The 25,450-nt window shown below is 38.9% G+C and overlaps 1 pseudogene; it reads left to right on the top strand.

Moving 5' to 3' along the window:
* The first annotated feature begins 14,161 nt into the window (after nt 1-14,161).
* On the top strand, nt 14,162-15,762 carry LOC139457993 (uncharacterized; annotated as a pseudogene).
* Nucleotides 15,763-25,450: the final 9,688 nt, after the last annotated feature.

Genomic DNA, 25,450 nt, shown 5'->3' on the forward strand with positions numbered 1-25,450 from the left:
CTGCGTCATACCAAAAGACGTTAAAAGATGGTACTTGTTGTTACCATGTCTGGCGCTCGGCATTAAAGGGTTAAAGCAAGGACTGGTCGGTTCGGAGTCAGTATACTGGGTCTGAGTGGGGTATTCATGTTAAACTGCGGCATGGTATCTCAGTGGGCTAGCACTATGAATCGGCATCAGTCTGGACTAGTACAAGCAGCCACACACACACACGTGCATGCATGTCACTATATAAGCGACGTTAAACCCAATTTCGCCTCACCACCTCACTTTAATATATACGTCAAGTGTTTTCCTATGTTAGTATCAGGAACCACGTCAAAGCACGTTGTAAGGCAGTTTAGTCATGAACTCAGGAAGCGCATGTGTACCCTTCTGATTCCTTCTTAATTATACAAACGGAAATAGATAAATGGGTTTCATATAAAGTGGTGTAAATGTTATGTTATTTGACATAACAACTTATTCTGGGGTCATTCGTCTGATTAATGTTTTGTCATCACAAATCCATCGACCAAACCAATACCTGGTAAAGGGAGACACGGCGACACACCCTTAAAGAGGGATCATCTAACAACTCATCGACCAAACCAATACCTGTTAAAGGGAGACAGTACGACACATCCTTAAAGAGGGATCATCTAACAACTCATCGACCAAACCAATACCTGGTAAAGGGAGACAGTACGACACACCCTTAAACAGGGATCATCTAACAACTCATCGACCAAACCAATACCTGGTAAAGGGAGACAGTGCGACACACCCTTAAAGAGGGATCATCTAACAACTCATCGACCAAACCAATACCTGGTAAAGGGAGACAGTGCGACACACCCTTAAAGAGGGATCATCTAACAACTCATAGACCAAACCAATACCTGGTAAAGGGAGACAGTGCGACACACCCTTAAAGAGGGATCATCTAACAACTCATCGACCAAACCCATACCTGGTAAAGGGAGACAGTACGACACACCCTTAAACAGGGATCATCTAACAACTCATCGACCAAACCAATACCTGGTAAAGGGAGACAGTACGACACATCCTTAAAGAGGGATCATCTAACAACTCATCGACCAAACCAATACCTGGTAAAGGGAGACAGTGCGACACACCCTTAAAGAGGGATCATCTAACAACTCATAGACCAAACCAATACCTGGTAAAGGGAGACAGTGCGACACACCCTTAAAGAGGGATCATCTAACAACTCATCGACCAAACCCATACCTGGTAAAGGGAGACAGTCCGACACACCCTTAAACAGGGGACATCTAACAACTCATCGACCAAACCAATACCTGGTAAAGGGAGACAGTACGACACACCCTTAAACAGGGGACATCTAACAACTCATCGACCAAACCAATACCTGGTAAAGAGAGACAGTACGACACGTCCTGAAAGAGGGGACATCTAACAACTCATCGACCAAACCAATACCTGGTAAAGGGAGACAGTGCGACACACCCTTAAAGAGGCGTCATCTAAAAACTCATCGACCAAACCAATACCTGGTAAAGGGAGACAGTACGACACACTCTTAAAGAGGGGACATCTAACAACTCATTGCCATAACAATGATGAGTTGTGTTCTGCCATGATTTTGGATGCCACTGTGTGCTATTTGCATTAAAAAAATACACGTGTGTGAGTGTCATGTTTCCAACATACACGCTAACATCTAATTTGTGCATGAACATGCACGAGTAAATTATAAATCACGAGGAGATATCTTCATGAATATATATTGAAAGATGCATAATTTAATTTCAGAATGAAATAATCTGACATCAAATTTTACTTGAAGTTCTGTTACTTTTTACTGTTAGTTTATCTTGTGTGTTGATAATGATCATCATATTTTTTTCATATCAAAGGAACATTTTTTCTAAGGACAACTATAGACAGACTTAAAAATCATCGATCACCGATCTACGTTATTGTGATACGATGACATGCAACAATTAAGTCACCGAGCCTGACCGTTAGTCACCTTAGTTCAAGTCACCGTCAGTCGCCTTTTACGACAAGCATGTCGCCCCTTGTACATGTGACAACTTGGTTGCTGAGGGTCCATTCTAACCCTGATCGTCGGATATTATATGAATAAGTTGTTTCTAAGGACGAGTACGACACTTAAAAAGTATGTTCAAGGCTTATTAATATATAGATACATTCTTTAGTCCCATACTGTGATTTTAGTCCCATACTGTGATTTCTGAATCCTTATCTGTAGTTCTTAGCTATTGCTTGTAATTTCATGAAGCCAAGTACACATTTGATCTGAATGATATATGAGGGAATCTACATGTCTTAATTGTAGTTATCACATTTATAGATGCAACGACTTACATCTGTATGTTATGTTTGTATGTTTGTTGTTTAACGCCACACTCAGGAATATTCCAGCTATATGACGGCGGTCTGTAAATATTCGAGTCTGGACCACACCACCCAGTGATTGACATCATGAACATCGATCTAAGTAATTGTGATATGATGACATGCATCAACCAAGTCACCGAGCCTAACTGTAAGTCGCCTCAGTTCAAGTCACAGCCTTTTGCGCCAAGCATTGTTGCCTCTTGTGACACTTGGTTTGCTGAAAATTAATTCTAACCCTGATCGTCACGAGTTTCATATGAATATGTATATATTCGTAAATTCCCTTTGGTAAACTCATGTAAATAAAATCGATTTAATCCTTTCCATAATCATAAGACCCATTGTACGAATCCGACTAAATAACAAACATGACGAATTCTATGAAATAGGGATGATACCAGGTGTTCGCGAAAAGTGATTGTGAGTGAGTGTATACGCCCCTACGGTGGCACCCGTCACAAACACATGTCGATTGTTTGCCTAAAAAACAAGGTAACATTATGATACAAGTCACAGTTGCGTCAGACATAATGTTGACCGCTGATGCCTCACCTACCTCACTTTCAAACACTCGTTAAGTTTAAATCACTAAAACTTATAAAAATGTATATAATTCAATTTGTTCCCACTATGCAATGCCAGCAGATTTCGCGTTATTTTCCGTTGATAGTGCGTTGTGTTGTAACACTGAACGACGGAACAGTGGTCAGGGTAAACCGATGCAGTATGCATTTTGAACTGATATGAATTTTACATTTTGTTTTGAATTACAAATTGAGAGTAGACGCCAATTATTTATTAGGAATATGCTATTCAATACTCGTATTATGAATTATAATATTGTATTTAATCATATATGCACATAGTATTGATATTTTTAGCGAGTTCAAGCCAATCCTGGTTATTCTAAGGCATATTTCAAACGACTCGCCCAATTCATGATATCTTATGCTTCAAACATAACATGATGATTGTTATGTTACATCATTGTTACTTTAAAAATGATTATAAAAGGCGCAACAGTTCATAAAAAATAACAATAACTCTACACACCTTGCACAAGAGGGGGAGGTATGCATGTGCGAGACACGCATTAAAGATTGCGGCGTTGTCATAACAGTGTCATGTGATATCGATGATATCTTGATACCCGGAACAACCTTACTGCGCAGTAACGACTTAAAAGGGAGACAACTCTTCGTCTCTTGTGTTTCAGGAACGATTTATTGAATGTGTATGCTCCCTTTAATACGTGGGGAGATGTTCGTTTGTTAATGTGTACAATATAAATACCAAGTCAAACACTCTGTTATGCAAATGAAATGACACGAGTATTCCACCCCGATTAGAAATCTGCCATCGCGTTATTGACGATGCCTAGAAGAAATAGTTTAAAATAAATGCATGAAATATATTCTTATGATTGCTTATGAATTTGCATCTTAAGACGGGTTATCATTATTAGTACTGGTAGGATTAGTGTGAGTGTTTTTATCCCATCCTGAAAAACAAGTAAAATCACAAAAAAGAGTCAATTAGGAACACATGATAACAACACATATCTACATTATGTAACGCCATTGGAAAATAATATATATATATATATATATATATATATATATATATATATATATATATATATATATATATATATATATATAGAAACATATATATACATGAGAAGAAAAGAATACGAAGGAATCATCATGTGCCTTGAATTTACTTTTCAGTTTTTTTCAGATTGCAAAAAGTTCTTTGAATATGCAGTTCCAGTCATTACATACTTTGTTGTACAGTTTACCTACTTGTTTTCTTTACTACACGCCCGGGACTTCGTGGATAAGACGATGATGACTGCAACAGCTATCACTATCAGCACACCGATAGAAATGCCTGCTATCACCACCGGATCTAAAACAAAAAAATCATACAAATGTTGTTTTTTTATATAGCATCATTTTAGACTTAACCACGCATATAAATATGCATTAATTTTCCTGTTGAATCAAAACAAAACATAATATTTACTTTGTTGAGAAGAATAAAATAGACAAACACATTTTTGTTAAGAATATTCAATGGTGAATAGTCAATATGTGGTTTTGTTTACCTAGTTATTATTATAATAATTCTAATCTGTATTATTTCTTTGACGTTTCAAAATTAGATTTCATTGATCCATACGCCTGTAAAGTGCTCATTAAAAATATTGACTTTGCGAGGAAGTCACAACATCAAATATATTGGCATGCCTTTTAATCGTGATTCTGTCCTGCCCTCAATAGATACAGTGTACATACTGTCTTCATAGATGTTCCTTGTAATGATCCTAACATGGTATACTTCCCTCTTCCTGTGTCTAGATATGATCCTGCCTTAAGCCTGTGTTCATTGTCTTTGCAGTATTCAACAGTGAAAATCTGAGCCGATCCTCCATTAAATTCCTGTTTCCAGGAAATGTGCAGCGAGGTCAAATCCATAACAGACACTGTGACATCAGTAGGGGAGGACCTATCGTTTGAAATAAGGACGGTAAAGCGGTAAGAGCTATCCCGTTATTAACCATGACATCGGGAAAGTGTCACTCAGAAGAACTGACTAATTTATGGTGTTTCATAAACACATGCTCATGATATATTCGTATTCGCACCATCTACTCTGCTCTGTTGTCACCTTCATTTCCTTTATATAGCGGGAAGCAGTAGTGTCTTTCAACATAATAACAAGTCACCGTGTATTTGCTTTGAAGATTGCAATATTTCCCTGTCGATTTGTTACAAACAGTGATGCTACCAGGTGTTCGCACAAAGGTGAGCATCAGTCACAAACACATTCAATAGTGACAGGAAATACATTGTTCAGCTGAAAACAACACACAAAAATATTTCGTACACAGATGTATCAGTTAAAATAAGTAATTGCTTTGACATTTTTGACATTGATGCATCAAATTTGAAATGTCCTCCAGATGTCTACCATAAACGTTTATGAAAGCTTTACTTAAGCCTTGAATGTTGTAAACCTTGTTAAACAACTTTTGAGCAAGGCTCGTAAAACCCATTCTTTTACATGGGTTATGCAACGAGACTTTCATATTAACATCTATTCACCAAGTATCGAGTGGGAGCTAAGAAAGTTGTTATGTGCGCTGACCCATTAAGTACGTGGGTCATAAATACCTGCGTGTTTTGCACACCTCCATGGCTTGTCTTTGTTGTTGCCCTAGATCTGTCACAAAGACAGTTTGATGAGTTTGGGAATATTGCATGTTTTCTGAGCGACAATGGCTGGTTAGATCAAGAGATCAAGGTTAACATTGTAGAGACCATGTCTAACTGAATAGCTATGAATCGCGTTGCAACTGAGTATGGTGATTTCCATGAAGGAGAAACGTCATCAGTCTCGCTGCAGACATACACTCTTGTGCGTGTATGCACGGTGTTTTTTGATTTCCGAACCCAGGATATGTACACTGACGGGTTACTATATCAAAATAAATTAGGTCGTAAAAGCATCAAAGATTCAAAGTTGTCTTCATAGAACGAATACTGATAACAACTACGTTAGCATGGAATGTTGCACATCATGATTAAATATGGCTAAATTGACTTCCTGTAGGACTTTGCTGGGTTTTTTTGCAACAAAAAGTCAAAATTTCATATATGTTCAACACTGAGGAAGATGATATGACGACAATAGAAATAGTATAACTATGTTTGATGTCTTATTTAAATCATACACACATGCTAAACAACCGTGTAACATGTGCAGACAACTTCTGAATAATTCGGTCAACAAAATTTGGAATTTAATTCTTTATTAAAACATACTGAAATATATGTAAATTTAATAGATGACAAAGCAAAGGTTGTTGGTTTACAGCGTTACATTTCTAAAATCCGTACAGAAAACATTTGGTTACTGTATCAGGAAAATGAAAACTGTTTTTTGGTTCCGGATAGACACGAAACTATATCAGATAAAAAATGATGGTTTACATATCCTTTTTGTATAAAAACGGAACCAGATTTATTTAAGTAGCGGTCAATTAGGATAACGAGTTTTCTTTTTAATAGTTGTATAGGGTATTATTACACAACTATAAAAAAATAATTATATAACATATATAAAGTCGGATATAGATGAAATGATAAATATAAGATAAGAACAGAAATAAAAAGGAAATTAAGCAAAGTACAGAACATGAACATATATATTCTGTTTATATTTTCAGGTCAACGAAAATCAGTATTTCGTAGAATCCTACTCATGATTCATCATGGATCAAGAGACCTCAACAACTCAGAGTTATGTCATCTATGATCAGACGCACTCTCAGAGGTTATTATCATTATGAAAATAATCAGTATCAAAATCATATTATGAAAATAATCAGTATCACAATCACAGTATTTAAGAAGAAAGAAATTAAAATATGTAAATAATGAAATATACTTATTATAATATAGTCATATATTTAATGTGTGTGTGTGAAAGATTTGGTAGCGTTACTTCGGTCAAGGATATTCATGTATGTTATTTCAATATTCTGTATATTATTGCTGTATATATGTTGTATATATGCTAATAACGAACAACGGTTATAACAAACTAAAATTAGTGGTTACTTTAGGTTCGTTATACCCTTAGTTTACTAAATGTATGTATGCTTGTATGCTTGTATGTATGTATGTATGTATGTATGTATGTATGTATGTATGTATGTATGTATGTATGTATGTATGTATGTATGTATGTGTGTGTGCGCGCATGCGTGTGTGTGTGTCTGTATGATTTATCTACTTATGTATGTGTGTGTATGCGTGTGTGCGTGAGTACGTGTGTGCGAGTGATCGTGTGTGTGTCCGTCCCCACGCACGTACGTAAGCACGTATAAATGTATGCACAGTCGAATCATAGTGACAATTCAAATGACGGAACTATGAAAAACTATTTATCACAGACAGCACGGCAAATGATTAGTCCAATAAGGTGAAAAAAAAATTAGAACAAAAAGTTACTTCAAATAATACATGCCAAGGCTCGCTAAATACAATGTTTATTCCTAATGCAGGATATTTACCATCCCAAAACACACTTGCGTTAAAACCTCTATGTAGACGTATATAGTATATACGTTATTGGAACGTATGCCCAACTTGTGATCTTTACGTATTGTAAATAATATTTTGTTCTTATGATGTCATCTTCACTATGTCATATCCTAGGTCAAGTCAACATATTGTAAAGCAGAAATGTTGTCAGCAGGTGTTTCTTGACTACAACCACCCCTCATTAACCGTTCTGTGACATGTGAGCACTGAAAGTGTGTTCATTGTGGTTTCTGTGGAAAGTGCAAAATTGTGTGTTATTTTGGAACAAGCCACACCATAACATTTATGATTTAGTCTCAGGTGATGTACAAAGTGGAAAATGACAAAATTCCTAAGAAATAAGCTTTCCAGCCTTTAAGATAGGAAACACAACCACCCCCCAACCCCACCACCCTCCCCGCACCCCCTACATCTCATGCTATCCAATCCCACCCCTATCACACCCATCCTTCAGTCGTGTGTTGACGATGCTGACTGTTCGCCACCTCAACCAATCTTGATGCAGATATGCAAGCTGTCAGGACAATCCGAGGTTTATCCTTTAACAGACACATTTGAAGACGGTTCGGAATCTGTTGTTCAGCGCACTGTACCACCAATATGTGCAAACAGAACCCTGACATCCCAATCAACTTAGTTCAGGAATCATTCATCGGTGTCTTGGAAATACCCCTTGGGATACCGCAACCCAGTTCGATGACTACATAACAAATACCTGTGTTGACGAGACCTTTTGTCCTGGAATATTGTCCCCATCCGAACACTGGAACTTTGTTTTCGTGAACGTGCCAGAGAAACTCGTGGAGGCTGATAGAAATGAGCTGTGCAATATTTCAATGGACCTTTTCCCACCATCCAAAAACTGGAGATCAACTGAACACAACCAACAGCTTGTGCTGATAAGGCAGATTCCAACTGATGATACCAAGACACCCATCAAGTGCAAATGAAAAAATACAACTTGAATGAACATTCATGGAAAGACCAAATTCGTGAGAGCATATTTTACCTCGAAACATGCCTTGCACAATTCACTCCTTCATAAGAACACTCCAAGTTAAGGAGGAAACATCGCTTTGGATGAACACTGTAGGCGTTCTCCACTGCAGGTGTTAGTGGACACCATCGATGCATCATGTTGCAGTCGTGGATCTTGGTGTCACTAGCGTCATTGTGACTTGAACATAGACGGGGCCAACGTCAAAGAGTAGCGTGTGTGTCCACTTAGGCCTTTGTAATTGGCATTCAGATCTCAGATCTCAGTTATCGGCGTCCAAGTACAACAGACGGGTGTTTCCATCTCTGCGTAACGTGACGACCCGCTTGGCATCTGGACATGGAGGCTCAGAAAGGCTTCGTTAGTTTTGTACTGAGTGCTTGTGCTGGCAATGGTCGCTGGGGGAATATTCAAACATCTGGTAAATTGGCGTTGTGTTCTTCCTGTATCAACATACCAATGAATCCTTGCACTTCTCTATAATGTTTCATGTGTCATTTCGGAAAATATTCGGCCCCAAACTGATGCATTTAGTAGGAAGTTTACTGAGGCAAACTAATGCATTTAGTAGGATAATTACTGTGGCAAACTAATGCATTTAGTAGGATAATTACTGTGGCAAACTAATGCATTTAGTAGGATAATTACTGTGGCAAACTAATGCATTTAGTAGGATAATTACTGTGGCAAACTAATGCATTTAGTAGGATAATTACTGTGGCAAACTAATGAATTTAGTGGGATTGTAACTGGACCAAACTGATGCTTTTATTAGGATTTCTACTGCCAAAATTACCGTATTTAATGGGATTGTAACTGGACTGAACTGATGCATTTCGTAAGATTGTAACTGGAGCAAACTGACGCATTTAGTGGAATTGTTACTTCACCAAACCAATGCATGTGGTACGATTGCCGTAAAAGCAACTATGCTTATCGTAAGAGGAGATTCATTGAATCGGGTTGTCAGGTTTACTGACTTGGTTGATGCATGTCATCGATCCCAATTGCGTGGATGGATGCTCATGATATCAATCACTGGATTGTCTGGTCCAGACTCGATTATTTACAGACCGCCGTAATATAGCTGGAATATTGCTGAGTGAGATTGTTACTGAGCCTAACTAATGGATTTCAAAGAATTGTGACTGGACCGGAACTAATGCATTTAATGGGCTTGTTACTAGGGCAAACTAATGCATTTAATAGAATTGTTACTGGACGAAACGAATGCATTTTGTTTGATTGTAATTTGTGCAAAGTAATGCATTTAATGAAATTTTTACTGAACCAAACCAATGCATTTAGTGAGATTGATACTGGACCGAACTGAAACATTTAGTAAGAATGTTACTAGTCTGAATAAATGCATTTAGTGGGATTTTCACTGGCCGGAACTATATAAATATATTGCTGTATTTACACACATGTGTTGGCAATAGCACAGTGACAAAATAAATAAGCCTCCAATATCCACAAACTAACTACTCAACAGACATTCTTAGCAACACTCAATCAGTGAGTGAATGTTGTTGCACACAAGAGACAGCAATGTTCCATCTGTGTCACAGTGGCCTGTACATAATCGCATCTGGGCCATGTGCATGTGGCTGATAGCATGAGCAACGAATCACGCCGTCGGGTTACAACGACAGTCAGCCAGATGACCACCTGATCCTCACTTTGCTCTAAGGGTAATCATGGGATGAAGCGGAACCTGCTCTGCCCCAATTTCCGATGGGTTTGAATAAACTGTGATTACCTTACAACACATTCTCCAGGATACACGAACTCATCACTTATTTAGCCTTCATAGACAGCTGGGTATACCAAGTGTCCGGTGACTTCCCTTCAGCGGCATAGCAGCCATGTGTTATTAATATACAGTGAAGACAATAAGTTGAGAGGGTATCATCAATATTTTGGAGAATATTTATTTTTGCAGTGAAGATTGAGCTTCTTTAAATGTGTACGGTACTTAAAAATATTTCAGAATCCTCCCTTTATTGTTCAGTATATTTTGTCCTATCACTCAAATCAGGTTTCTCTTGAAATACAAGGAAAAGTACACGCACACATATAATGGGTAGGCTTCTCGGCAGGCTAAAGCCAACGGATTAAAACGATATCTGCTGGTGTCATATGCGGATAGAGATGCAAATATCAAAGGTCAAGTAGGGACTACTTTCACTGTTTGCAAACAAACATGGCGTCACCCTTTCATTCGGCGAGCGGGTCAGAATTAACCATCGGGGAATCTGGAGAAATTACTGGGATAATTGCTTATATTATCAAAAGAACGGTCTAATATATTGAAAAATCAGTGTCTAACTGTGTCGTAGCTAAGGCATTTTACAAGTTTGTCAACTTTAGAGACATAAATTGCGAAACAAGTTTGCGAGGGCACCAGCAGGGGATCTAGCGGGATCAGTAGCATTATCTGTGCTCGTAGACCTCTGTGGCTTGGAACCTTTTCCACCAATTAAATGAGTTGGATTTGGCCGAAATATGTTTGTAATACATAAAGAAGCGTGTCCTCGACACTTAATCATAGTTATTAAAAAGAAGCAGTGTATCAACTCCTATAGAGTGTAAGCCCCAAACCCTGATACACTCTAATTTCAAAGTTTAAGTTTAAATGCAGCACACACGAAGACCTGTTTACAATGCCTGTAATATGTAAGGAAGCATGTCCTCGACACATTAACATTGTTAATTCAAGGCAGATAATTATCATAACGAAGCTGAGGTCGTGTTAAATGGGATGTTGAGGCAGTTGAGGTTCAAGGTGGGCCAATAGTTACACAGCATGCACTTCGTTTTAAACCCCTACAGTCCGAGTTGTCTGTGTAAGCGATGAGGTTTGTTTTCACTGTGTGTGTCACTATATATTTTAGAAATGCCCCCAGCTTTACATGAATGGGATTTTGAAATATCAACGATCCATGTTTGTCCAAGCGAAATATGTTCAGAAATCTCTCGACTTATACAGATCTGTTTTTTAATTGTCTATTGAAGTTAGAAACACAACCCATGCGAAACTGAACACAAAGGTCGAGTGGAGATCATATTACACTATGAAACAACCGGGTGCATCATGTCAACGTGACATCACTTATCCCTCGCAGCTCACAATTCATCATTCTCGGAGAATGCTTGCTTCGTGGACTTATAAATAGAACGAAAAGTAGGTATCGGATAATTGTGATCACATGACGTGCCGCACCCTTTCCTCTAGATTAATTCCTTCATCGTTCTGCGGAGTGAGGAGAGCTGTTACTTATACAACTACATCGGCCCGTGCGTCAGACTTACAGGTGAGCGTTACTAATACTCGATAAGTAGTTACTAGTTGTATCTACTGTATTTTGAGGGGCAGTGAGAGCTCGTGTATGATTTCCCACATGTGAAGAATGCATGCGTGAAGCCCTTTATCAACGTCCCCAGATACATACTAATATTCATAACAATAACAGAGTTTTTATAATTTCCTGAAGTGTATATGCTTTGTCTCTTGTAATTAATACTTTATTTATGGCTGATTTTTAAATGGCATATCCCTATAGAAAACACACTGACATCAAGAGTGTGATTGGTTGTCGTAGACTGGGTACCTGTCTACCAACAAACAGTAGCCTGGCTTGTTTATCGATTCGACACACCCAGTTGAGCTGGTAATTGCGTTGTGTATGCAACTGTTGTAGTTCGATATCGAGGCCAAAAATAAACTAAATAAACAATATATAAATAATTGAATGCTAGCCTTTATCTACTAGCGCACCTACAATGTGTGACTGTTTCTTTAAGAACTAACATGTTATTGTTCAATATCATACATACAATTAATTTCAATTTTATTTAGGGGCGGTCGGGTAGTCTAGTGGTGAAAGCGTTCGCTCGTCACGCCGAAGACCCTGGTCCGATTCCCGACATGTGTACAATGTGTGAAGCCCATTTCTTGTGTTCCCCGCCGTGATATTGCTGGAATATTGCTAAAAGCGGCGTAAAACCATACTCACTCACTCACTCACTTTTATTAATTTTTGCCGTAGGTATGAGCAATACAGTGTTTTACCACTACACGAATAAGCATGGGAAAAACGCTATAAAGCAGAGTTTGTGTATCAAGAAAAGTCGCTCTACACCCCAGGGTGGCGATGTCGCCTTCGGCGAAGGTAGGTTAGTAAGCAGTGTTTTGAAGACGTGTTTTCTTTCAATATATCATGTTCTTGATGAAAGGCGACACATTTCACCAGTGTTGTAACTGACAGTTATATTACAACTTAGCGTATATTCACAGACATCTCCATAGATATGTGATTGCAATCACGGTTTCTCTCTACTTGACTCAAGCAAAAGGTGAAATATGCTTACTAAAGGTCAGCTGATTATCTACACGAGACCCTTGAAGATCCGGGTTAGAATTAGTCTTCAGCATGCCATGCTTGTTGTTAGAGGCGACTATCGGGAAAGGGTGGTCAGATTCGCTGATTTGGTTGATGTATGTCATCGTATCCCAATTGCGTAGATTGGTGCTCATGATGTCCATCACTAGATTATCAGGTCCAGACTAGAATGATTTACAGACCACCGTAATGCAGCTGAAATATTGGTGAATGTTGTGTAAAACAACAAATACACAAAGCTGTATACCAACGCTGTATATATTGCATTGTAGGAGTATATGGGACGACCATGGACCCAGACTTCTTCTCGAAATACGAGGTGGCCAAGAACAACTACGACACCCATTTCGGATATTGGGAGAGCCTGATGGATATCGGGAGGGTAGATTATGCCATCAAGATCCTCCTCCCAACATCGAGTTTGAAGCTTGTGAAACACAAAACACGTGACATACTCATCCATAAAGGGGACATCGATCTTCGCAAGTACAGATTTACGGTCATTAAAGTACGGGACGAGGACAGCGAGGACAGCGAGGAAAGCGAGGAAAGCGAGGAAAGCGAGGAAAGCGACTGACTCCCTTAATAACGCTTCCATTCGCTGTCGAAGAATGTCATAAATATGTTGGCTGAATCTTTAACATTTGATCAATAGGTTTCAATTTGTAAAAGAAAGGAAATCTGTTGTTGTTTTCAAATGTTAGGCTGTATAGTAAATAAAGCGACTAAACCAATTCGGTATTAGAATTTGTATTTAGTGTTTAAAATACATTTTGTTTTACTTAAAGAAACTATTTATCACAAAAAAGACAAACAGCAAACAGAACGTGTTATCGATGTCTTCGTAATCGTGTAGAATTTTAAAGCCGCTGTCTCATCTGAGTAAAAATGATGGAATGAGTGAAAGGTTTGAAGTGATTAAGTGAATGCCGTTTTGCGCCGCACTCAAACAATATTCATGTTACCACATGACGGCACGTACATAGCCTGGGACAGACAGACCAGTGGTTGACAGCATGACCACGCCATCGGGGCACGATGACCCTAAATAAATAAGGTCACCATTGTAACTATCTATTCTTCTTCAGTCAACTGTCACAAGGGACCCTGCTAGAGGCTTCAGACACTAATAATGTTTGATGCTTGTTTGTTAACAAGGTTAACCGAATGATCACAAGGTATACAACCAGACAAGACTAGATGTGACCACACTGGTGCACTAAAACTAGACTAGCAACAAAGGTAGAATAATGGTACCAGTAACACGGCAGAATTCCGCTCACGTTGTATTCAACGAAGACTCCGCGGAAGACAGTGTCATTGTACAGACGCTGTGTGGAGGCATGGAGAGATCTGGGATCTCCTGTACATACCATGAGAGGGATGGGAGAGCCGGTAGGCCGGAGGTCGGGAACAGAGGCAGCATGATGGAGAACGCTAACTGGGTGATCATAGTCTACCCCCAGATGCCTGTTGGAGACCACAATGCGATGTTTGCCTTTTAGGAGAATATGGCTCTCTTTTTGGCAATAACGCATGATGTGCAAAATGTCATCTACTTGCTGGGAGGTGATGTTGAAGCTATCATGTAAAAAGGGTTTCCTTTTCTCCGAATGAAGAATAAGTCTTGGCTTAAGCGTTTAACAGGTTTAGTGGCGACTACACCTACTAAGATTACATCAAACCTGTTTCACAGATTCTACTACCAACTAGTGCAACAAAATGGTTCCTTCTATCAGATATCTCGATAATTGTTATCTGTTTGGGCAAGCATATTGTCTTACACAAGCCTCAGTCTAAATTGGACACTACAGAAATCCAGTGGGTCACAGGTTTATAATGTGACCTTCAAAGATGGTTCTTTGGCAATAACACGACCAGAGATCCAGAACAATGACGAATCCAATGGTCAGGTAACAGAGACGTCATTTTCTGTTAACCCAAGTGACATTATTCGCGATGGTGCTAATGCAGATTGCAGTGACAAAGTATCTGAAGACTCGTCTTCTCAGACTGAAAGGAATACCACACACAACATAAATTGGACTGATGTGACAAATATTGAACCAACGTTGATACCAAAATGATAGCGTATGTACGACTGTGAGTATAATACTAATACAAGGGTTTGAGGTGATGTTCTTTTTAGGGCTAGGTGTCATGCTTGGTTATTGTACTGCCCCTATCCCTATTGGTCTCCACCTGTCACTACCCTCCTTGTCAGAAGTACAACTAAGTTTCATGGCCATAAGCTTCCTTCTCTCAGCTCTCAATTTGTTCCGCAGTAGACGCCTGATGTCAACTGAACTATCATACATGACATGCTACCAGTTGCTGGTTGCTCTTGTGTCGGTTATCCTACAAGGGCTGTTTACTGCAGGCCGTCTTCCGTTCCCTGTGAGAGTGACACCTCAAATAGGAGGTCTTGCCTTCTTCAGTATCTTCAACATGGGGATCGTAAGTGATTTCATCGCATCCAATAGTCAGGGGCAAACATGTAGACTTATTGTCAGAGCTCTTACATTAGGTTCGGTGATTTTAGTTACCGTTGGTTACTGCACCCTGTGTCAGATCAGATACAAACAAGCTGGCGTAAGTTTTAGAGCAACTCTCATAATCACAGCTCTTCATTTCGTCAGCCAGTATGGGTTTTTCAAATGTGTCATCAAATACGTTCGGCATATCACTGGATTCTCCTGCCAACGAAAACTAGGGACGCTAGCTAAACAAATATTGCTTGTGATATACGCACTCGTTTGGTTGATTCCGATTTTTCTTTTTTTATGAGAAAAGGGCTGATCATCCGTGTCCTTTATGTCCAAATATAACAAACTCAACCTCACCAAACTGAAATGCGGTTTGAAGTTCAAATCCAACTCACTGACTCTAGAATACGCATAGACTGTAAAACTAACGCAAGGATTGTGTTTTTCGGCATGGTTGCTAGAATATGTCGGGTTATTGGATATCTGAGATGTTAAATTGAGATTGCTGATTCAAGATTGACTTCCTCCATGTTGGTTTGTATGTTTGTTGTTTAACGCCGCACTCAGCAATATTCCAGTTATATGATGGCGGTCTATAAATAATCGAGTCTGGACCAGACAATGCAGTGATTGACATAATGCACATCACCCACGCAATTACGATACGTTGACAAGCTTCAACCAAGTGATCGATCCTGACCACCCGATCCCGATGCGACAAGCACAGTCGTCTTTTCGACAAGCGTGGGTTGCTGAAGACCTATTCTACCCCCGATATTCATGGGTAGACTACCCTATGGATTGAACTGCCAATTGTATTCACCATCTGTTTTTGTTACATCATACTGAAACATTCTGTGTTGTGTTCTTTTCGTTTCACTGTCCGTCTTTTGTTACTTTGATATCCCTTTGGGTATTCGGGGTGAGTGTTCGCCTTCAGGAGCTATTCTAGCAGTAAGAGGCGACTTAATGAGTTGGGTGACCAGGCTCCGTGACATGGACGTCATTGTAAAATAATTACGAGGAGGCTCGACTAGACCATCGCACCATGTCATGACGACCATTCACTCTTTGATAGTGGGTAATGTATAATGAATATTTACAACTCAGATACCAACAATAATATAGTAGATTACTTCATTTGCATCGTGGATACAAGCAGAGTGTTGCATGTAATATCTATGAACTTTTATACACAGTTGCAGGTAAATATGGCAGAAGTGGCATGGCTGCTGAAGGGATGGTATGCTTTTGGAATTTGAATTTAGATGCGCAATGTTTCTCATAATTGGTTCCTTTTCTATACGTAGTAGATTTAAACACACGTAAAACTGTGCTCTGTTTTACACTTGCATAGGCCTAGTGGTTAAAGCGTTCGCTCGTCACGCCGAAGACCCCGGTTCGATTTCCAACATGGGTACCAGGTTTGAAGCCCATTTCTGGTGTCCCCCGCTGTGATATTGATGGAATATTGCTAAAAGCGACGTAAAACCATACTCAATCACTCACTCATGATTAGTACTCACAGTCGTTACAAGGTGGTACAAACAGTTTCATTACATGTTAACACAAATTGCTTCTGGATAGAATTGCGCTCAACACATTGCGCTCAACACATTCAGATTTCCACAACAATGTACATATCCTCTTCTTGTCTATGTGTTTGCTTGTTATTTAATGCCGCCATGTAAATAAAGTGTGTCGACCAGGCAAAGTCTTCTTTATTACTCTGAGTTTAACACCTACCGGTGCACATATTTCTGATACTCTGAGTGTGGATGATTCTGAAGACGATATTTAGGAGATAAACATACTGTGTTTTCAATGTAGAGCTAGGTTACTTGTATATTTACCCGCTCTGAATTGAATTTCTAACTGAACGCGCAAAATCAAAAGACTGGATGTTGAAAAAGTTGAATAATGCCTGATGAAAATTATAGTTACACCTTTACACAATAGATATCATGAAAACATGTCAGAGGAAAACAAAATAGGTAGGTGAAGCACCCGTAAATACCGGTCTTCCTGTGGGTCTTCCACTCCTCGGTCTGTCTGCAGTATTGCCAGTTTGCCTGTGACATGTGACAAGTCTGGCGACGGTGCACTTGAAGCAACCATGATCCTGGCAACGTGATCCTGCGTCGCTCCCATTTGCAACCTACCGAAGGCTCTCTCCCTCTGCTCCGCGGTTAGTCGAGGCATATTCGTTGTTATAAACGGTTCCATTCGATGAGAGAATACAATCCTTGTGCACATTTTGCATTTTTTAGTGATTAAATTCACATCTCTCGCAAATCACGAGAAGCACGTGCCCATGGGCACAGGGAATAGGTCAGTTGCATTCTAGCTATGTGTTCCAAACTGTTTTTGTGCTATCTGGCAAATTTGTTGAAAACTGACGACCATTATTTATTTGGTGGCGTTCCCTTTGCCCGCTAGTTTATATGAATCCGTATAGTTTCATTGCTCACATCCTCCATGTACTGAACGAGTCAGTGGTCATTCAGGAATGGCCGAATTCCCACACAGACACTTCAAACGACTGTGTCAATCTTCACCATTGGATAAACTTTTACAATGCATTGAATATGAACCCAGTACAGTAATGAGTTTAACTCTGCATTAGAAATCACAATGGAGGACACCCAAAAAATGGCTTCTTGCGTGACAGGATTCGAACCCGGAATTTTAACCTGTCGGTCCACAACTCTAACCAACCACAATTCCTAATATTAACATTTGCACAAACAACTATAATTGTGGTGACATATCTTATTGATTGAGAAAAGAGTTTAACCCCATACAGCAACAATACTGGGTTACATTTAAAGGGAAATAACTCTAAATACCTTCTTATTCAGAAGGAATGGGCGCAAGGTGTGCATATGAGAGCAACACGTTTATTATTGTGGTGTCATAATAGTGTCAGGAAACATCGATCGACAAATCATTGTAATGCAGTTTAGTCATGAACTCAGGAAGCGAAAGAATACCCTTCTGATTGATTCCTTCTAAAATATACTAATGGAAACAAATAAATGGGCTTCATATAAAGTGGTCTAAATGTTATGTTATTTGACATAACAACTTATTGTGGGGTCATTCGTCTGATCAATGTTTTGTCATCACAAATCCATCGACCAAACCCATACCTGGTAAAGGGAGACAGTCCGACACACCCTTAAAGAGGGGACATCTAACAACTCATCGACCAAACCAATACCTGGTAAAGGGAGACAGTACGACACACCCCTAAAGAGGGGACATCTAACAACTCATAGATCAAACCCATACCTGGTAAAGAGAGACAGTACGACACACCCTTAAAGAGGCGTCATGTAACAGCTCATAGACCAAACCCATACCTGGTAAAGAGAGACAGTACGACACACCCTTAAAGAGGGGTCATCTAACAACTCATTGCCATAACAATGATGAGTTGTGTTCTTCTATGATTTAGGATGCCACCGTGTGCTATTTGCATTAAAAAATACACGTGTATGAGTGTCGTGTTTCCATCATACACGCTAACATCCAATTTGTGAATGAACATGCACGAGCAAATTGTAAATCACGAGGAGATGTCTTCATGAATATGTAATGAAAGATGCTTAATTTAATTTCAGAATGAAATAATCTGACATCAAATTTTACTTGAAGTTCTGTTACTCGTACTGTTAGTATGTGTTGTGTGTTGATAATGATCATCATATTTTTTCCATGTCATAGGAACGTTTTTTCTAAGGACTGGCATCATGATCATCGATCTCCGTTATTGTGATACGATGACATGCAACCGAGCCTGACCGTTAGTCACCTTAGTTCAAGTCACCATCAGTCGCCTTTTACGACAAGCAATGTCGCCTCTTGTCACAACTGGGTTGCTGAGGGTCCATTCTTACCTTGATTGTCAGGTATCATATGAATAACTTGTTTCTAAGGACGAGTACAAAACTTAAAAAGTATGTTCAAGTCTTTTTGATATATAGATACATTCTTTAGCCACATACTGTTATTTCTGAATCCTTATCTATAGTTCTTAGCTATTGCATGTAATTTCATGAAGCCAAATACACATTTGATCTGAATGATATATGAGGGAATCTACATGTCTTAATTGTAGTTATCACATTTATAGATGCAACGACTTACATCTGTATGTTATTTTTGTTTGTTGTTTAACGCCGCACTCAGGAATATTCCAGCTAAATGACGGCGGTCTGTAAATATTCGAGTCTGGACCAGACAATCCAGTGATTGGCATCATGAACATCGATCTAAGTAATTGTGATACGGTGACATGCATCAACCAAGTCACCGAGCCTAACTGTAAGTCGCCTCAGTTCAAGTCACAGTTCAAGTGTCATTCAGAAGAACTGACTAATTTATGGTGCTTATATAAACACATGCTCATGATATATTCGTATTCGCACCATCTACTTTGCTCTGTTGTCGCCTTCATTTCCTTTATATAGCGGGAAGCAGTAGTGTCTTTAAACAAAATAACAAGTCACCATGTATTTGCTTTGAAGATTGCAATATTTCCCTGTCGATTTGTTACAAACAGTGATGCTACGTTCGCACAAAGGTGAGCATCAGTCACAAACACATGCAATAGTGACAGGAAATACATTGTTCAGCTGAAAACAACACACAAAAATATTTCGTACACAGATGTATCAGTTAAAATAAGTAATTGCTTTGACATTTTTGACATTGATGCATCAAATTTGAAATGTCCTCCAGATGTCTACCCTAAACGTTTTTGAAAGCTTTACTTAAGCCTTGAATGTTGTAAACCTTGTTAAACAACTTTTGAGCAAGGCTCGTAAAACCTATTCTTTTACATGGGTTATGCAACAAGACTTTCAAATTAACATCTATTCACCTAGTATCGAGTGGGAGCTAAGAAAGTTGTTATGTGCGCTGACCAATTAAGTGGGTCATAAATACATGCGTCTTTTGCACACCTCCATGGCGTGGAGTCTTTCGATTCAAAGGCCGTATATATTGTTGCCCTAGATTCGTCACAAAGACAATTTTTTGAGTTTGGTAATATTGCATGTTTTCTGAGCGACAAGGCTGGTCCGATTAAGGTAACATTGTGGAGGCCATGTCTAACTGAATAGCTATGAATCGCGTTGCAGCTGAGCAGAGAGTATGTTGATTGCCACGAAGGAGAATGTCGTAACGTCATCAGTCTCTCTGCAGACATACACTCTTGTGCGTGTATGCAGAGTGTGTTTTTTATTTCCGGACGAAGGATATGTACACTGACGGGTTACTATATCAAAATAAATTAGGTCGTAAATGCATCAAAGATTCAAAGTTGTCTTCATAGAACGAATACTGATAACAACTGCGTTGGCATGAAATGTTGCACATCATGATTATATATGGCTACAACTGACTTGCTGTAGGACTTTGCTGGGTTTTTTTGCAACAAAAAGTCAAAATTTCATATATGTTCAACACTAAGGAAGATGTGAGACGACAATAGAAATAGTATAACTATGTTTGATGTCTTATTTAAATCATACACACATGCTAAACAACCGCGTAACATGTGCAGACAACTTCTGAATAATTCAGTCAACAAAATTTGGAATTTAATTCTTTATTAAAACATACTGATATATATGTAAATTTAATAGATGACAAAGCAAAGGTTGTTGGTTCACAGCGTTACATTTCTAAAATCCGAACAGAAAACATTTGGTAACTGTATCAGGAAAACGTTTTTTGGTTCCGGATAGACACGAAACTATATCAGATAAAAAATGATGGTTTACATATCCTTTTTGTATAAAAACGGAACCAGATTTATTTAAGTAGCGGTCAATTAGGATAACGAGTTTTCTTTTTAATAGTTGTATAGGGTATTATTACACTACTATAAAAAAATAACTATATAACATATATAAAGTCGGATATAGATGAAATGATAAATATAAGATAAGAACAGAAATAAAAAGGAAATTAAGCAAAGTACAGAACATGAACATATATATTCTGTTTATATTTTCAGGTCAACGAAAATCAGTATTTCGTAGAATCCTACTCATGATGCATCATGGATCAAGAAACCTCAACAACTCAGAGTTATGTCATCTATGATCAGACGCACTCTCAGAGGTTATTATCATTATGAAAATAATCAGTATCAAAATGATATTATGAAAATAATCAGTATCACAATCACAGTATTTAAGAAGAAAGAAATTAAAATATGTAAATAATGAAATATACTTATTATAATATGGTCATATATTTAATGTGTGTGTGTGAAAGATTTGGTAGCGTTACTTCGGTCAAGGATATTCATGTATGTTATTTCAATATTCTGTATATTATTGCTGTATATATGTTGTATATATGCTAATAACGAACAACGGTTATAACAAACTAAAATTAGTGGTTACTTTAGGTTCGTTATAACCTTAGTTGACTAAATGTATGTATGCTTGTATGTATGTATGTATGTCTGTGTGTGTGCGCGCATGCGTGTGTGTGTGTCTGTATGTATTATCTACTTATGTATGTGTGTGTATGAGTGCGTGCGTGGGATTGTGTGTGTGTGTCCGTCCCCACGCACGTACGTAAGCACGTATGAATGTATGCACAGTCGAATCATAGTGACAATTCAAATGACGGAACTATGAAAACCTACTTATCACAGACAGCACGGCAAATGATTAGTCCAATAAGATGAAAAACAAAATAGAAAAAATACGTTTATTCAAATAATACATGCCAAGGCTCGCTAAATACAATATTTATTCCTAATGCAGGATATTTACCATCCCCAAACACACTCGCGTTATAACCTCTAGGTAGACGTATACAGTATATACGTTATTCGGACCGTATGCCCAACTTGTGATCTTTACGTATTGTAAATAATATTTTGTTCTTATGATGTCATCTTCACTATGTCATATGTTAGGACAAGTCAACATATTGTAAAGCAGAAATGTTGTCAGCAGGTGTTTCTTGACTACAACCATCCCTCATTAACCGTTCTGTGACATGTGAGTACTGAAAGTGTGTTCATTGTGGTTTCTGTAGAAAGTGCAGAATCGTGTGTTAGTTTGGAACAAGCCACAACATAACATTTAAGAATTAGTCTCAAGTGATATACAAAGTGGAAAATGACAAAATTCCTAAGAAATAAGCTGCTACCTTTCCAGCCTTTAAGAGAGGAAACGTGGATTTAATGAGATTTTTACTGAACCAAACCAATGCATTTAGTGAGATTGATACTGGACCGAACTTAAACATTTAGTAAGAATGTTACTAGTCTCAATTAATGCATTTATTGGGAATGTTACTGGCCGAAACTATATATATAGTCTCTTGCTAGTCAGTCATTCGACACTGGTTCGCGGTTGGGAGTAGATGTAACAATGCCACTAAATGTATTAGTTTAATCAAGTTTAATCTCGCTTAATGCCTTACTTCGGCCCAGTATATATTCTACTCCCAACCGCGAACTAGTGTCGAATTACTGACTAGCGAGAGAGGCTTGTCGACATTTAAATATTGCGTAATAGATACAGCCGGTGATTCAACAAGAGGCTTTTGTACATCGTATACGACGAGAGGTCGTGGGAACTGCCTGCAATTGTTCACCGTGGGCTACATTCCACCAGCCATTCTTGACTGTACTTAACACTTCTATCTACCATTGTTGTCGACACACACTTCCTTGTTGATGCAATACAATAGCAGCGTTTTTTCTCTTTCATCATTTCATAGTTTTTATAAAATTCATGGCGTCCCCTACAATTTGTATTAAAGGGCGACTACGTCGTGTACATGGCGTCGTCTACAATGTGTGTTGAAGGGGGACTACATCGTGTACATGGCGTCGTCTACAATGTGTATTGAAGGGGGACTACATCGTGTACATGGCGTCGTCTGTAATGTGTGTTGAAGGGGGACTACATCGTATACATGGCGTCGTCTACAATGTGTGTTGAAGGGGGACTACATCGTGTAGATGGCGTCGTCTACAATCTGTGTTGAAGGGGGACTACATCGTGTAGATGGCGTCGTCTACAATCTGTGTTGAAGGGGGACTACATCGTGTACATGGCGTCGTCTACAATGTGTATTTAAGGGGGACTACATCGTGTACATGGCGTCGTCAACAATGTGTGTTTAAGGGGGACTACATCGTGTACATGGCGTCATCTACAATGTGTGGTGAAGGGTGTCATTAAAGTGGGCATTCCAGTTTAGAATTGCTGCACAGTTAAAGTGATGCTACGGTTGCTGTAGATCCCCTTATTCTGCATTAAGTAACGATAAGACATTCTTAGCAACACTCAATCAGTGCGTGAATGTTGTACGCTATAGACAGCAATGTTCCATCTGTGTCACAGTGGCCTGTGAAGGCCCAGAACAGCATCTGGCTGATAGCATGAACAACGAATCACGCCGTCGGGTTACAACGACAGTCAGCCAGATGACCACCTGATCCTCCTTTTGCTCTAAGGGCAATCATGGGATGAAGCGGAACCTGCTCTGCCCCGATTCCCGATGGGTTTGAATAAACTGTGATTACCTTACAACACAATCTACATGAAACGATCCTCCGGGATACACGAGCTCATCACTTATTCAGCCTTCATAGACAGCTGGGTATACCTAGTGTCCGGTGACTTACCTTCAGCAGCATAGCAGCCATGGAACCATGTCCTGTGTTATTAATATTCAGTGAAGACAATAAGTTGGGCATCATCAATATTTTGGGGAATATTTATTTTTGCAGTGAAGACTGAGCTTCTTTAAATGTGTACGGTACTAAAAAATATTTCAGAATCCTCACTTTATTGTTCAGTATATTTTGTCCTATCACTCAAATCAGGTTTCTCTTGAAATACAAGGAAAAGTACACGCACACATATGGGTAGGCTTCTCGGCAGGCTATAGCCAACGGATTAAAACGATATCTGCTGGGGTCATATGCGGATAGAGATGCAAATATCAAAGGTCAAGTAGGGACTACTTTCACTGTTTGCAAACAAACATGGCGTCACCCTTGTCATTCGGCGATCGAGTCAGAATTAACCATCGGGAATCTGGAGAAATTACTGGGATAATTGCTTTCATTATCAAAATAACGGTCTAACATACTGAAAATCAGTGTCTAACTGTGTCGTAGCTAAGGCATTTTACAAGTTTGGGCAACTTTGGAGAAATTAATTGCTAGGGCACTAGCAGGGGATCTAGCGGGATCAGTAGCCATATTTGTGCTCGTAGACCTCTGTGGCTTGGAACCTTTTCACCATTAAATGAGTTTGATTTGGCCAAAATATGTTTTTAATACATAAAGAAGCGTGTCCTCGACACTCTTTCATTGTTATTAAAAAGAAGCAGTGTATCAACTCCTATAGAGTGTAAGCCTCAAACCCCGATACACTCTTATTTCAAAGTTTAAGTTTAAATGCAGCACACACAAAGACCTGTTTACAATGCCTGTAATACGTAAGGAAGCGTGTCCTTGACACTTTAACATTGTTATTAAAGGCAGATTATCATCATAACGAAGCTGAGGTCGTGTTAATGGGATGCTGGGACAGTTGAGGTTCAAGATGGGCCAATAGTTACACAGCATGCACTTCGTTCAAGTACCTCTTCACTCTGACTTATCTGTGTAAGCGATAAGGTTTGCTTTCACTGTGTGTGTCAATATATATTTTAGAAATGTCCCCAGCTTAAAATGAATGGGATGTTGAAATATCAACGATCTATGTTTGTCCAAGCGAAATATGTTCAGAAATCTCTCGACTTATACAGATCTGTTTTTTTAATTGTCTATTGAAGTTAGAAACATGACCATTCCGAAACTGAACACACAGGTCGAGTGGAGATCATATTACACTATAAAACAACCGGGTACATCATGTCACCGTGACATAACTTAGCCCTGGCAGCTCACAATTCATCATTCTCGGAGAATGCTTGCTTCGTGGACTTATTAATAGAACGAAAAGTAGGTATCGGATAATCGTGATCACATGACGTGCCTCATCCTTTCCACTAGAT

The sequence above is a fragment of the Haliotis cracherodii genome, unplaced genomic scaffold, assembly GCF_022045235.1.
Source record: "Haliotis cracherodii isolate W230 unplaced genomic scaffold, xgHalCrac1.p SCAF_12, whole genome shotgun sequence".
Classification (NCBI taxonomy): domain Eukaryota; kingdom Metazoa; phylum Mollusca; class Gastropoda; order Lepetellida; family Haliotidae; genus Haliotis; species Haliotis cracherodii.